Below are 15,599 nucleotides of genomic sequence, written 5' to 3' on the forward strand. Positions count from 1 at the left end.
TTGCCCTCTAGCGACCTCTAGTCTCATCAACTCGCGATGTGTTGCCCTCTAGCGGCCTCTAATCTCATCAACTCGCGATGTGTTGCCCTCTAGCGACCTCTAGTCTCATCAACTCGCGATGTGTTGCCCTCTAGCGACCTCTAGTCACATCAACTCGCGTTGTGTCGCCCTCTAGCGACCTCTAGTCTCATCAACTCGCGATGTGTTGCCCTCTAGCGACCTCTAATCTCATCAACTCGCGTTGTGTTGCCCTCTAGCGACCTCTAATCTCATCAACTCGCGATGTGTTGCCCTCTAGCGACCTCTAATCTCATCAACTCGCGTTGTGTTGCCCTCTAGCGACCTCTAATCTCATCAACTCGCGATGTGTTGCCCTCTAGCGACCTCTAATCTCATCAACTCGCGATGTGTTGCCCTCTAGCGACCTCTAGTCTCATCAACTCGCGTTGTGTCGCCCTCTAGCGACCTCTAATCTCATCAACTCGCGATGTGTTGCCCTCTAGCGACCTCTAATCTCATCAACTCGCGATGTGTTGCCCTCTAGCGACCTCTAGTCTCATCAACTCGCGTTGTGTCGCCCTCTAGCGGCCTCTAATCTCATCAACTCGCGTTGTGTTGCCCTCTAGCGACCTCTAGTCTCATCAACTCGCGATGTGTCGCCCTCTAGCGGCCTCTAATCTCATCAACTCGCGATGTGTTGCCCTCTAGCGACCTCTAGTCTCATCAACTCGCGTTGTGTTGCCCTCTAGCGGCCTCTAATCTCATCAACTCGCGATGTGTCGCCCTCTAGCGGCCTCTAATCTCATCAACTCGCGTTGTGTTGCCCTCTAGCGGCCTCTAGTCTCATCAACTCGCGTTGTGTCGCCCTCTAGCGGCCTCTAATCTCATCAACTCGCGATGTGTCGCCCTCTAGCGACCTCTAGTCTCATCAACTCGCGATGTGTTGCCCTCATGCGGCCTCTAGTCTCATCAACTCGCGTTGTGTTGCCCTCTAGCGGCCTCTAATCACATCAACTCGCGTTGTGTTGCCCTCTAGCGGCCTCTAATCCCATCAACTCGCGTTGTGTTGCCCTCTAGCGGCCTCTAATCACATCAACTCGCGTTGTGTTGCCCTCTAGCGGCCTCTAATCACATCAACTCGCGTTGTGTTGCCCTCTAGCGACCTCTAGTCTCATCAACTCGCGTTGTGTTGCCCTCTAGCGGCCACCAACCACTACAGCAGCCCCTTCATCTTCAAGCAGGAGCAGCAATGGGGGTGTGCAGTCACGTGACTCTCATGCGGGGGGGCGGTGACGTGGGCGTTCCTGGGTTCGACTCCCGACTCGGGGGCATCTATAAGTGGAGAGTGTGAGAGAGAGTGTGTGTATGTGAGTGTGTGTGAGACAGAGAGTGTGTGACTGTGTGTGAGTGTGTGTGAAAGTGTGTGTGAAAGTGTGCGTGTGAGAGTGTGAGTGTGTGTGAGAGAGTGTGAGTGTGTGTGAGAGAGTGAGAGTGTGTGAGAGTATGTATGAGTGTGTATGTGAGTGTGTGAGAGTATGTGTGAGTGTGTGTGTGAGAGTGTGTGTGTGAGAGTGTGTGTGTGAGAGTGTGTGAGTGTGTGTGAAAGTGTGTGTGAAAGTTTGTGTATGTGAGTGTGTATGTGAGTGTGTGTATGTGAGTGTGTGAGAGTATGTGTGAGTGTGTGTGAGTGTGTGTCAAAGTGTATGTGAGTGTGTGTGTGAGTGTGTGTGAGTGTGTGAGAGTATGTGTGAGTGTGTGTGTGAGTGTGTGTGAGAGTGTGTGTGTGTGTATCGGGCGTGGTGCTGGCCACCCACCCCCTCGTGTGCCGTTCCGGCCTTCATAGGTGCTCGCTAACAGCACTTGCCCCTACAGTCTGTTAAGGCTAGACGGGAGATCTTTATCTTTGTGTGTGTGAGTGTGTGTGAGATAGTGTATGTGAGTCTGTGTATGTGAGTGTGTGAAAGTGTGTGTGAGTGTGTGTGAGAGTGTGTGTGTGTGAGTATGTGTGTGAGTGTGTGAGAGTGTGTGTGTGACAGAGAGTGTGTGTGACAGTGTGTGACTGTGTGTGAGAGTGTGTGTGAGACAGAGAGAGTGTGTGACTGTGTGTGAGAGTGTGTGTGTGTGTGTGAGAGTGAGAGTGTGTGTGTGAGTGTGTGTGAGAGTGTGTTTGAGACAGAGAGAGTGTGTGACTGTGTGAGAGTGTGTGTGTGTGTGTGAGAGAGTGAGAGTGTGTGTGTGAGTGTGTGTGAGAGTGTGTTTGAGACAGAGAGAGTGTGTGACTGTGTGAGAGTGTGTGTGAGTGTGTGAGAGTGTGTGCGTGTGTGTGAGTGTGTGTGAAAGTGTGTGTGTGTGAGAGAGTGTGTATGAGTGTGTGTGAGAGTGTGTGTGTGTGAGAGAGAGTGTGTGTGAAAGTGTGTGTGTGTGAGTGTGTGAGAGTGTGTGTGTGACAGAGAGTGTGTGTGTGAGTGTGTGTGAAAGTGTGCGTGTGAGAGTGTGAGTGTGTGTGTGAGAGTGTGAGTGTGTGAGAGTGTGTGTGTGTGAGTGTGTGTGAGAGTGTGTGTGTGAGTGTGTGTGAGTGTGTGTGAGAGTGTGAGTGTGTGTTCTCTCCCCATGTTCTGCAGAGTGAGTGAGTGGAATTGGTATGATCTCCCCCTGTTCTACAGAATGAGTGAGTGGAGTTCGTATGATCTCCCAATGTTCTACAGAGTGAGAATGAGTGAGTTGAGTTCGTATGATCCCTCCCTGTTCTACAGAATGAGAATGAATGAGTGGAGGGAAAACCCGAAGGACCCAGAGAAAAATCCACGCGACCACGGAGAGAGAGAGAGACGCAAACTCCAAATCGACAGCAGCAGGCGTCAGGGTTTGGGATCGAACCCACACGCTCATGCGTACCTGGCTGGGTATTTAACTCCGATTCACCGCGGCGGCCACGCAGAGGAAGTTCGCGTGGTGGGGTTAGGGGGTTACGTGGGGACGGGAGCCGAGCCACGCGTCCCCCGTCACCCCGCCCCCCCTATCGCGGGGGCTGGGGCGGTCGCCCAGTTCTGGCCCGCGTCACTCCCCAGAGACGGCGGTCAACGGGACCCGGAAACGGCGCCGAGAGAGAGAAACTAAAACCACGTGACCAGCGGGGAGGGGGGAGAGAAACTAGAACCACGTGACCAGCGGGGAGGGGGGGGGAGAGCGGGGTGGAGAGAAACTAAAACCACGTGACCAGCGGGGAGCGGGGAGGGGGGAGAGAAACTAGAACCACGTGACCAGCGGGGAGGGGGGGGCGGGGTGGAGAGAAACTAAAACCACGTGACCAGCGGGGAGGGGGAGAGAGAGAAACTAAAACCACGTGACCAGCGGGGAGGGGGAGGGGGGAGAGAAACTAAAACCACGTGACCAGCGGCGAGGGGGAGGGGGGAGAGAGAGAAACTAGAACCACGTGACCAGCGGGGAGGGGGAGAGAGAGAAACTAAAACCACGTGACCAGCGGGGAGGGAGAGGGGGGAGAGAAACTAAAACCACGTGGCCAGCGGGGAGGGAGAGGGGGGAGAGAAACTAAAACCACGTGACCAGCGGGGAGGGAGAGGGGGGAGAGAAACTAAAACCACGTGACCAGCGGGGAGGGAGAGGGGGGAGAGAAACTAAAACCACGTGACCAGCGGGGAGGGAGAGGGGGGAGAGAAACTAAAACCACGTGATCAGCGGGGAGGGGGAGGGGGGAGAGAAACTAGAACCACGTGGCCAGCGGGGAGGGGGGGAGATGGGGGGGGGGAGATGGGGGGGGAGATGGGAGGGGGGAGATGGGGGGGGGAGATGGGGGGGGGAGATGGGGGGGGGAGATGGGGGGGGGAGATGGGGGGGGGGAGATGGGGGGGGGGAGATGGGGGGGGGAGATGGGGGGGGAGATGGGGGGGGGAGATGGGGGGGGGAGATGGGGGGGGGAGATGGGGGGGGGAGATGGGGGGGGGGAGATGGGGGGGGGAGATGGGGGGGGGAGATGGGGGGGGGGGAGATGGGGGGGGGAGATGGGGGGGGGAGATGGGGGGGGGAGATGGGGGGGGTCGACTCGGCGTGACCGCCGCGCTCCGGGCTACGAGCCTGGGGTGCCGACCGGCGTGATGTCTGCACTAAACCCAGGATCTGGAGTTCAGCCACACGCTCCACTACCCACACGCTCCACTACCCACACACTCCACTACCCACACACTCCACTACCCACACACTCCACTACCCACACACTCCACTACCCACACACTCCACTACCCACACACTCCACTACCCACACACTCCACTACCCACACACTCCACTACCCACACACTCCACTACCCAGCCACTCACTCCGCTACCCAGCCACTCACTCCACTAAGTTGATCCGGCCACACGCTCCACGAAGTTGATCCGGCCGCATGCTCCACTAAGTTGATCCAACCACACACTCCACTAAGTTGATCCAACCAGACACTCCACTAAGTTGATCCAGCCTCACACTCCACTAAGTTGATCCAAGCAGAGACTCCACTAAGTTTATCAAACTAAACACTCCACTAAGTTGATCCAAGCAGACACTCCACTAAGTTGATCAAACCACACACTCCACTAAGTTGATCCAAGCAGACACTCCACTAAGTTGATCAAACCACACACTCCACTAAGTTGATCCAACCAGACACTCCACTAAGTTGATCAAACCACACACTCCACTAAGTTGATCCAACCACACACTCCACTAAGTTGATCCAAGCAGACACTCCACTAAGTTGATCAAACCACACACTCCACTAAGTTGATCCAACCAGACACTCCACTAAGTTGATCAAACCACACACTCCACTAAGTTGATCAAACCACACACTCCACTAAGTTGATCCAAGCAGACACTCCACTAAGTTGATCAAACCACACACTCCACTAAGTTGATCCAACCAGACACTCCACTAAGTTGATCAAACCACACACTCCACTAAGTTGATCCAAGCAGACACTCCACTAAGTTGATCAAACCACACACTCCACTAAGTTGATCAAACCACACACTCCACTAAGTTGATCCAACCAGACACTCCACTAAGTTGATCCAGCCACACGTTCCACTAAGTTGATCCGGCCTCATGCTCCTCCACTGAGATCCACCGACGGCGCCCGACTCGGCGTGGCCACCGCGCTCCAGGCTCCGAGCCCTGGGGTCCCCACCGGGTTTCTGTTCTGCACTCAGAAGTCTCCATCGACTGCGAGTTCCCTGCCCTCCAAGGGCAGGGAACTCGCAGTCGATGGAGACTTCTGAGTCCCGGGTGAAGATCCACAACACCAACAACAACAACACCAACAACACCAAAAACAACCGCCATTCGCCACTAAGTGGCGGTGACCTCACCACGACGCTTGTGCCAGGCCATGTGCACCTTGAGGCCACGTGAAGTGTCGAACGCCCGCTGGCAGGAGGTCACGGGGCAGACCCAGGTGCCACGGGTCGACAGACTGAGATGACCGAGATGACCGAGATGACTGGCTGATGCACCACCTGTGCCCCCTACTGTGCCAACTTGCTGCGCTTTAGTCACCCGGCGCTCCGCTCGTTGTTGTGAGCGTCGCTCCTCCGCCCTCCGTTGTTGTTGGAGGGCGATGCCTCCAACTGCCCAGTAGCGTCCTTCACGAGCCTCCTCCACAGAGGCCGATCTTGACACTGCTGGTACCAGTCATCGGCAACAACACAACACCACCACCATTACCACCACCAGCTGTTGTTTACAATCCTCCCTCTACCCTTTGGTTCTTTCGGTAAAGTCACGTAGGAATAAAATAAATTAAATTAAATCACGACGTTTCGGGCGCAACACAAGCGCCCGTCATCAGGTGGGACAACCACAGCAAGAAGTCATTGCTGAAGTGGGCAAAATGGGCTGCTGCAACAAGAGGCTATATAGGCAGGAGAAGGGGAGGAGGAGCCAGGGAGGAGAGACAGGGAGGGGTGGGGGTGTGGGGGTTAAGGGGAGTGGAGGCTACAAGTAAGACGCAAGCACGGCAGGAATGGCCGGGGTGCGGAGGGGAAGTGGGCGGGGGTGGCAGTGGGAGGGTTAGGAAACTGGAGATGCGGATATGAAGGCAGGCCAAAAGCATCTTCTTGGTTCTTTCGGTAAAGTCACGTAGAATGGAAATAATAAAATAATAAAAATAAAACATAATAAAATAAAAGAACCTTTATTATTATTTTATTATTTCCATTTTACGTGACTTTACCGAAAGAACCAAGAAGATGAATCCCTGCAGTCACAAAAGCTTTAAATCGAAAAAGGCCAAAAGCAGTTGTGGTTTTACCTGGTTAATAACATCCTTCCAATGATTGCTCAATCTGTATCCATCTTCCAGGTTGAATTTATGTCTATGTTTATATATCTGGATGGCTTCATGAACAAACCTTTGACAGTACGCCCGAAGGTTTGCAGAGCACCTTGGTCTCGGAAAAAACAATATCATGAGAGCCAACAGCGTTATAGCAATGGTCAGCCACGGCGGAGGAATTAGTTCTGCCATGTTTCAGATCTGCCTCGTGTTCGCGAACACGGTTCGAGACATGACGTTTCGTTTCCCCAATGTAACAATCACCACAGGTGCAACTTAGTTTGTAGACTCCAGGATATTGCATGTTAGGAACGACATCCTTCACAGATGGGATTAGATCACGGATTTTGTGTACTGTACTGAATCGGACCTGGATGTTATGTTTGTTTAAGATTTTTGAAATCTTTTTGGTAACGCCTGCTATGTATGGTATCGTGATGGTTTTGATCGGCGTCTCAGGGGGTTGTTTCTCCATGGTTGGAGAAACAGCTTTGCGGATAATGATGTCCGAGTATCCATTCATCTTGAGGGCCTGGTGCACGTGTTCCAGTTCACTGGCTAGGTGGTGTTGGTCAGAAATGCAGTGGGCCCTATGGTGTAGTGTTTTGATGAGGGAATTCTTCTGTGCTGGATGGTGGTGGGAATCAGGTTTCAGATAGGAATCTGGGTGGGTGGCTTTCCTGTAGACAGAGTGTCCCAAGGAGGCATCAGGTCTCTTCTCAAACAAAACATCCAGGAATGGTAGCTTGCCATCCTTCTCCACTTCCATGGTGAATGTGATGGACGGGTGTATGGAATTAATGTGGTTGAGAAATTGGTTCAATGCTGGCAAGCCATGTGGCCAAATAACGAAAGTGTCATCCACATATCTCTTCCACAAGGAAGGATGTAGGGTGGATGTCTGGATGGCGTCTGTTTCAAATTTCTCCATGAATACATTGGCTATCACTGGTGATAAGGGTGGACCCATGGGGGTACCTTCATTCTGTTTGTAGAAAGTACCATTCCAGGTGAAGTAAGTGTTGGTAAGGCAGTGCCTAACCAGCGTAGGAACATCAGGGTTCAGTCCATGTTGGACTAAATCTTAAATTATTGCTAAAGTGTCAGGCACAGGAACCTTGGTGAACAGAGAAACCACATCAAAGCTGACGAGAAAATGGTCTGGGAACAGTGAAATGTCCTTGATTAGAGAGACCAAGTGAGCTGAGTTACGTACTGCCGAGGTCGTCTTGCCCGTGAATGGAAGCAAGGTATCAGACAGGAAACGGGCCAGCTTGTAGGTAGGTGAGTTGATAGTGGAGACGATGGGCCGAAGTGGAGTGCCTTCTTTATGGATCTTAGGAAGACCATAGAATCTGGGTGGTCTAGCAGCAGAAGATTTTAGGGAGATTCGTTTGACTGGCTCGATTAAAGAAGTCGAACTGGTAATGATATTATTGTTTTTTGTAGTCAGGCTGTGAGTAGAATCTTTGTTGATTTTGGTGTAGCTGCCATCATTAAGAAGGTCCTGGATTTTGTAGTTGTATGTGGTTTTATCCACGGCGCTCTGGCATCCCTTTGCTTCAGGGCGCCGTGTGAAGCGGAGTTCTCAGTGAGAGAGGCAGTCAACAGTTGACTCGTCGCCTGAGACGTGGATGAACCGGGTTCTCAAGCCAAGCGAGTTGGTCTCATCCCGGTCACCAATGACTCACGCAGAGACCCATAGACTTACACAGAGACCCGTAGACTCACACAGAGACCCATAGACTCACACAGAGACCCATAGACTCACACAGAGACCCAGATACTCACACCGAGACCCATAGACTCGCACAGAGACCCATAGACTCACACAGAGACCCAGATACTCACACCGAGACCCATAGTCTCACACCGAGACCCATAGACTCACACAGAGACCCATAGACTCACACAGAGACCCATAGTCTCACACCGAGACCCATAGACTCACACAGAGACCCATAGACTCACACAGAGACCCATAGACTCACACAGACTGAGTTGTGATTAAACCGGGTTCTCTAGTGGATAGAGTTGATGGTCTCAGCACGGTCACCAGTGTCTGTTACAAACCCTCGTCTCGTTACATTTGGTTCCACACTGGATTTGGCAAAACACATTCTGCTCTTTGGACGAGTGCTCACGTGCACGGATGACACTGCTCCACAGCTCGTGACGTCTCTCACCATCATCAACAACAACAACAACCTTGGTCAATCCACTGCTGGATGAAGTACTCCCCGGGTGCCCGCACCACCCGCCACAATCCACCCAGCTGCTGCTGCCAACTGATTTCATTGCTCCATCTCCCCGGCCAAGGTCATCTCGGACGCGAGGTGTTATATTTCACGAGAATAACAATAAAACGATATTTTTGAAAATGTGCGATTCATTGTTCGTTCGTGTGCCAGCCAACAAGGAGAGGTTGCTCCCTGCCCCCCCCTCCCCCCGGCTTCAGCAACCCGTAATGACCAGCGTGGTGAAGTATGGTCAAACAAATAACCACCCACGGCCCCCTGCACAGCCTGGAGAAACACGCGTGCAGCAGTGGAATGACATCGGGACGGCCGCACGACACCCGCTCCTCGCTCTCGCGTAGAGACAGAGAGAGAGACACGGGGCAGACTCAGAGAGAGAGAGAGACACGGGCAGACTCAGAGAGAGAGAGACACGGGGCAGACTCAGAGAGAGAGAGAGAGACACGGGGCAGACTCAGAGAGAGAGAGAGAGACACGGGACCGACTCAGAGAGAGAGAGAGAGAGACACGGGACCGACTCAGAGAGAAAGAGAGAGAGACACGGGGCAGACTCAGAGAGAGAGAGAGAAAGACACGGGGCAGACTCAGAGAGAGAGAGACACGGGGCAGACTCAGAGAGAGAGAGAGACACGGGACCGACTCAGAGAGAGAGAGAGACACGGGACCGACTCAGAGAGAGACACGGGGCAGACTCAGAGAGAGAGAGACACGGGGCAGACTCAGAGAGAGAGAGAGACACGGGGCAGACTCAGAGAGAGAGAGAGAGACACGGGGCAGACTCAGAGAGAGAGAGAGACACGGGGCAGATTCAGAGAGAGAGAGACACGGGGCAGACTCAGAGAGAGAGAGAGACACGGGGCAGACTCAGAGAGAGAGAGAGAGACACGGGACCGACTCAGAGAGAGAGAGAGAGACACGGGGCAGACTCAGAGAGAGACACGGGGCAGACTCAGAGAGATCATACTTTGCAGCGGTCATCCGGAGCGATACATTTGATTTCAGGCCACTGAATAGCAGTGGCAGCTAGGGGTGTACAACTCCTCCAGAGCAGTTTTGAGTGAAGATCTCACAGGTAGTGATCCAAGTTGCAATTTATTGGCGATAGCATTCCAGACCCTGGGGGCATCAATAGCAAAGGCCCTTCCTCCAGTGTTTGTGCGGCAATGAGGAATGTGAAGCTGTAAATGAGCGAAGACCTTAGGTCACATTTGTTCTTCGAAACAGAGAGGAGATCCAGCAGGTAGTCTGCTGATTTTGTTTGCAAGTACATCGTGAATAAATACGATCTGATGCACAAGCCGTCGATCAGATGTTAAGTTTGACCCAATGTAGAGATCGCAGTGGTGAGTCCTATATGGGCAGTTCAATGCAAATCTTAAGGCCGAGTGATACATTGAGTCAAGCTTCTTCAGTACAGTGCTTGGGGCTGATTTGTATACGATGTCACAGTAATCAAGTAGAGGCAGTATGGTTGCTTTTATCAATTCCAAACGGAACATAGGGGGGAAGCAGTGCTTGTGCCGATACAGAAAACCAATTTTTATTTTGTCTTTTTACCAATATAATCAATGTGATTTTGAAAATTCAGTTTTGAATCAAAGATGACCCCAAGACACTTTTAGATCTTGACTTGCTCTATTTGATAATTATTTAAGGAATGTAATTGGGGGAAAAAACTTCCTGCTTTCGTCCTGGTGAGAAGCATTGCATCTTGGTTTTGGAGGTATTCAGGATTAGTTTAAGAGCAACTAGCTGATGTTGTAGTTTGTTGAAATCCTCCTGGAGCTTAGCACCCTGGAGCTTAGCTCAGGGAGAGAGAGGCACGGGGCTGACTCAGAGAGAGAGAGAGACACGGGGCTGACTCAGAGAGAGAGAGAGACACGCGGCTGACTTTAAATTTCGATATATTTTCTATCGAAATTTTAGTGTTGGCCAGTAGTAGCAAGTTGAAATATCATGAGCTGCAAACCCGGGCTGAGCCAATGGGAGGGAGCTGTGAATAACGGAGGGGGGGGGGCGGAGGGGGGGCGGAGGGGGGGGGGCGGAGGGGGGGGCGTGAGCCGCGGTGCAGAAGAGCAGGTGACATGGTCTGGCTCTGTGAGCACCAGGCATGGACAACCGCCGCCTCTGATTGGTCAATGCGCTCGACTCGATTCCAAAGGCCGCATTTCGATTCAACTTCGCGAAGACGAATCGATAAATTGCCCGACGATTCGGTGATTAACCACCGATTTAGAGAAATCGGAATCGAATTACGTCACTTTATTGCCTGGAAGAGGGGTGGGGGGAAGTTCCAACAAATCCGTCACCAGCGGCCAGAGTCTACGCACTGCTGGGTGGAGGCCTCCCCTCGTCACCATCGACTCGGGCGTCTCTCTCTCTCTGTGTTCTCTCTGTGTGTGTGTGTTCTCTGTGTATGTGTGTGTGTGTTCTCTGTGTGTGTGTTCTCTGTGTGTGTGTTCTGTGTGTGTGTTCTCCGTGTGTGTGTGTTCTCCGTGTGTGTGTGTTCTGTGTGTGTGTGTTCTGTGTGTGTGTGTTCTCTGTGTGTGTTCTCTGTGTGTGTTCTCTGTGTGTGTGTTCTCTGTGTGTGTATTCTGTGTGTGTGTGTTCTCTGTGTGTGTGTGTTCTCTGTGTGTGTGTGTTCTCTGTGTGTGTATTCTGTGTGTGTGTGTTCTCTGTGTGTGTGTGTTCTCTGTGTGTGTGTTATCTGTGTGTGTTCTCTGTGTGTGTGTGTTCTCTGTGTGTGTGTGTTCTCTGTGTGTGTGTGTTCTCTGTGTGTGTGTTCTCTGTGTGTGTGTGTGTTCTCTGTGTGTGTGTGTTCTCTGTGTGTGTGTGTTCTCTGTGTGTGTGTGTTCTCTGTGTGTGTGTGTTCTCTGTGTGTGTGTTCTCTGTGTGTGTGTGTGTTCTCTGTGTGTGTGTGTTCTCTGTGTGTGTGTGTTCTCTGTGTGTGTGTGTTCTCTGTGTGTGTGTGTTCTCTGTGTGTGTGTTCTCTGTGTGTGTGTGTTCTCTGTGTGTGTGTTCTCTGTGTGTGTTCTCTGTGTGTGTGTTCTCTCTGTGTGTGTGTTCTCTGTGTGTGTGTTCTCTGTGTGTGTGTGTTCTCTGTGTGTGTGTGTTCTCTGTGTGTGTGTGTGTTCTCTGTGTGTGTGTGTTCTCTGTGTGTGTGTGTTCTCTGTGTGTGTGTGTTCTCTGTGTGTGTGTGTTCTCTGTGTGTGTGTTCTCTGTGTGTGTGTGTTCTCTGTGTGTGTGTTCTCTGTGTGTGTTCTCTCTGTGTGTGTGTGTGTTCTCTGTGTGTGTGTTCTCTCTGTGTGTGTGTTCTCTGTGTGTGTGTGTGTGTTCTCTGTGTGTGTGTTCTCTGTGTGTGTGTGTGTTCTCTGTGTGTGTTCTCTCTGTGTGTGTTCTGTGTGTGTGTTCTCTCTCTGTGTGTGTGGTCTGTGTGTGTGTTCTCTGTGTGTGTTATCTGTGTGTGTGTTCTCTATGTGTTCTCTGTGTGTGTGTTCTCTGTGTGTGTGTGTGTGTTATCTGTGTGTGTGTGTGTGTTATCTGTGTGTGTGTTCTCTGTGTGTGTGTGTGTTCTCTCTCTCTGTGTGTTCTCTGTGTGTGTGTTCTCTCTCTGTGTGTGTGTGTTCTCTGTGTGTGTGTTCTGTGTGTGTGTTCTCTCTCTGTGTGTGTGTGTTCTCTGTGTGTGTGTGTTCTCTGTGTGTGTTCTCTGTGTGTGTGTTCTCTCTCTGTGTGTGTGTGTTCTCTGTGTGTGTTCTCTGTGTGTGTGTTCTCTCTGTGTGTGTGTGTTCTCTGTGTGTGTTCTCTGTGTGTGTGTGTGTTCTCTGTGTGTGTGTTCTCTGTGTGTGTGTTCTCTCTGTGTGTGTGTGTTCTCTGTGTGTGTTCTCTGTGTGTGTGTGTGTTCTCTCTGTGTGTGTGTTCTCTCTGTGTGTGTGTTCTCTCTGTGTGTGTGTTCTGTGTGTGTGTGTGTTCTCTGTGTGTGTGTGTGTTCTCTGTGTGTGTTCTCTCTGTGTGTGTTCTGTGTGTGTGTTCTCTCTCTGTGTGTGTGGTCTGTGTGTGTGTTCTCTGTGTGTGTTCTCTGTGTGTGTGTTCTCTGTGTGTGTGTTCTCTGTGTGTGTGTTCTCTCTGTGTGTGTGTTCTGTGTGTGTGTTCTGTGTGTGTGTGTTCTCTGTGTGTGTGTTCTCTGTGTGTGTTCTCTGTGTGTGTGTGTGTTCTCTGTGTGTGTGTTCTCTCTGTGTGTGTGTGTTCTCTGTGTGTGTGTGTGTTCTCTGTGTGTGTGTGTGTTCTCTGTGTGTGTGTGTGTTCTCTGTGTGTGTGTGTGTTCTCTGTGTGTGTGTGTGTTCTCTGTGTGTGTATGTGTTCTCTCTGTGTGTGTGTTCTCTGTGTGTGTGTGTTCTCTCTCTCTGTGTGTGTGTTATCTGTGTGTGTGTTCTCTGTGTGTGTGTTCTCTGTGTGTGTGTGTTCTGTGTGTGTGTTCTGTGTGTGTGTGTGTGTTCTCTCTCTCTCTGTGTGTGTGTTATCTGTGTGTGTTCTCTGTGTGTGTGTGTTCTGTGTGTGTGTGTGTTCTCTCTGTGTGTGTTCTCTCTGTGTGTGTGTGTGTTCTCTCTCTCTCTGTGTGTGTGTTCTCTGTGTGTGTTCTCTGTGTGTGTGTGTGTGTTCTCTGTGTGTGTTCTCTGTGTGTGTGTGTGTGTTCTCTCTCTCTGTGTGTGTGTTATCTGTGTGTGTTCTCTGTGTGTGTTCTCTGTGTGTGTTCTCTGTGTGTGTTCTCTCTGTGTGTGTTCTCTCTGTGTGTGTTCTCTGTGTGTGTTCTCTGTGTGTGTGTGTGTTCTCTGTGTGTGTGTGTGTTCTCTGTGTGTGTGTTCTCTGTGTGTGTGTGTTCTCTGTGTGTTCTCTGTGTGTGTGTGTGTTCTCTGTGTGTGTGTTCTCTGTGTGTGTGTGTTCTCTGTGTGTGTGTCTTCTCTGTGTGTGTGTTCTCTGTGTGTGTGTGTGTTCTCTGTGTGTGTGTGTGTTCTCTGTGTGTGTGTGTGTTCTCTGTGTGTGTGTTCTCCGTGTGTGTGTGTTCTCTGTGTGTGTGTGTTCTCTGTGTGTGTGTCTTCTCTGTGTGTGTGTTCTCTGTGTGTGTGTGTTCTCTCTGTGTGTGTGTTCTCTCTCTCGGTGTGTTCTCTCTCCCCTTGCTCTCTCAATGGGTTCCCTCCGTGTTCCCCGGCTTCCTCCTCCTCCCCCCACGGCTAAATGATCCCACTAGTGTCACCTGCATCGGCCCAAAACCACCCCCAATGCTCAACAGAATCCCATACAAATCACTCGATTGGGACAACGCGCTGCTGCTGCTGCTGCAGCTGTAGCAGCAGCAGCAGCAGTGGCAACATCGCCCCCTACTGCGAGACCTTAGCAAGAGCCTTCTGAACAAAGAGCCCAGCGACTCAGTGACACTTTCCTGCGGGGTGGAATATAAACTAAATTGTGTTTTATTTTAGCTGCTACGTCGCCCTCTCTCTTCAGACGCGACCTGGCTGGCTATCACAAATGATAGCGAAGTGGCCGTCAGCGTCATCATCATCGCGTGGGAATTCATCGTGGCAGCCAAAAGCTCTAGAACGCGTGGCGGCGTTGATGCTAAACAGCAGCAGCAGCAGCAGGCGTCGTCAGGGTCGGGGTCGAACCCACGACCTCCTGCACACCTGGCGAGGTAGTTAACATCTCATCGCCACAAGAGACAACAACAACAAGTCAGCACGTTCCGTGTCAACAACAACAACTGAGCACGTGCCGTGTCAACAACAGCAGCACCGCGTGTGGCCTCAAACGAAACAATATGTTGGGTGACGTTTAAGGCAATGCCCCCATTTCATGGCACACACATCAAGATGCCAGAGAGAGAGAGAGAGTGGACGGTCAGCACCAGCATCGTGATTCAGATTGGAGGAGGATGAATCCGAAGAGCTATCAAGCTCTTTTTTTACACAAGTGTCCCGTCGGGCCACGGAGTGAGCGAGTTACAACAACAAACACAACAACAAACACAACAAACACAACAACAAACACAACATACACAACAACAAACACAACAAACACAACAACAAACAACAACAAAACAACAACAAACACAACAACAAACAACAACAAACACAACAACACACACACAACAACAACAAACACAACAACACACACAACAACAAACACAACAACAAATACAACAACACACACAACAAACACAACAACAAACACAACAACACACGGACCGCAGTGCAGAGCAGTAGCAGGTGTTGGGAGGATCGTCACATCGAAGGATCGTGAACGGTGGTGGCGCCCATCATCCAGCAGTAGATCGACCACGACTGAGGATGGTCACGTGGCTCAGCGGAGGGTGAACGGGTCGCGAAAGGAGAACTCAGCCCATCATCATCATCATCTATCCCCCAATGGTCGATAAAGTGAATTCCAATTTGTGGAAGGTTGCCAGTGGTTGTTCTATGGGTAGACGCGCAGCCCCCGCCATGGGAATGTGGAATTTCCACTCGTGGCTTCGCAGGGCTGTAACAAGTTGATAAGCACCAATCGTTCAATGCTCATTGTGAGCAGCACTTTGAAGATAAAAATGTAAACATTTAAATGTGGATGTTCAAGCTTTTAATTCAGGACACACCCACATTGGATGAATGTATGTGCCATAAAGAAGGCCCATTGCTCGAAACGTCGCCCATCAAATATGTTTTCCTCTTTTAAGGCCACGATGTTAATGATGCACGTGTTGAGTTTGTGTTCATTTTTATGTTATCTGGTGACGCTGCTGCTGTTGTTGCTTTAGCAGTGGTGCGCAAACAACGACTGAACGTTCCGTGTTCATAACAGCAGCGCGTGCGTGTGGCCGTAAATGGTAAATATATAATGGTCGACGTTTCGGGTCATGGCCCTTCTAATTGGGCCATTTTTGTGTTGTTTGTTATGGCTCTCTGACCTGCTCCGACTGGACATCTGTGAAAAATATCTTCATGGCTCATCGGATTTCTCCA

Source organism: Lampetra planeri, chromosome 65, assembly GCF_965212315.1.
Source record: "Lampetra planeri chromosome 65, kcLamPlan1.2.h2, whole genome shotgun sequence".
In the NCBI taxonomy this organism is placed as follows: domain Eukaryota; kingdom Metazoa; phylum Chordata; class Hyperoartia; order Petromyzontiformes; family Petromyzontidae; genus Lampetra; species Lampetra planeri.